Genomic DNA, 937 nt, shown 5'->3' with positions numbered 1-937 from the left:
ACATCAATAATAACAAGAATGTACTCATAAGAACAGCACTTAGGTAGCTGCACAAAATCAATTTGCAGATTTACAAACGGTCCCCATGGAGGGGGATAGGCTGCGGGTGTCGTTTTTACCCGTTGCCCAATGTTGTGAGCTAAACAGATGGGACAGGAGCTACAGTACTGTTGTGCCATGGAAGGAAAATTTGGGGCAAACCAATTTCTTTGTACTGTAGCAATGATCCCCCTTTGCTCGTATGGGCCACAGAGCGGGTTAAACGAGCAAGATGTGGCAAAAGCTCTCTAGGCGTCACCAGGCGGCCGTCTGGGGCATGCCAGAGAGAGTTGGGGTTCAGTGAACATCCTGCACGCAGCCAGTCATTTATTTCCTTTTTTTGGGCCTGATTTTGAAGACGGGCCAGACTTGAAAGGCTAGCCAAAGGAGACTGGTCTGCTGAAAAACAAACAAGAACAGAGTAAGGAGCCTGTGGGCCAGAAAGGGCCGCGTTTCTGGCAGAACAGTCTGCCAGATCATTTCCTCGTGTGACATCATCAAAGGGTTTCTCATGAGCTTTGCATTTAACAATAGCAATAGCAGAAGGCAATTGAACAGCTTCTAAGAGCGCTTTTACGTAACAACCATGACTGATTTGGGTCCCTGATGAAGTGAGGAACCCTCTTTGTTTCCAGATTTGTCCAAAATCATGAACAACACCAAAAGCATACTTAGAGTCAGTATAAATGGTTGTGGTTTGATTTTTTGCAAGAATGCAAGCACGTGTTAAAGCAATGAGTTCAGCAACTTGAGCAGAACGAGCTTGGGGTAAAGAATAGGCTTCCAAAACAGCATACTGAGTGCATACTGCATATCCCGCAACTAATTTGCCTGCATCATTTCTAAGACAGGAACCATCAACAAACAAAACAAGGTCAGAGTTCGGGATAGAAATGTC

Source organism: Alligator sinensis, unplaced genomic scaffold, assembly GCF_000455745.1.
Source record: "Alligator sinensis unplaced genomic scaffold, ASM45574v1 scaffold79_1, whole genome shotgun sequence".
In the NCBI taxonomy this organism is placed as follows: Eukaryota; Metazoa; Chordata; order Crocodylia; family Alligatoridae; genus Alligator; species Alligator sinensis.
This window is presented reverse-complemented; position numbering follows the sequence as displayed.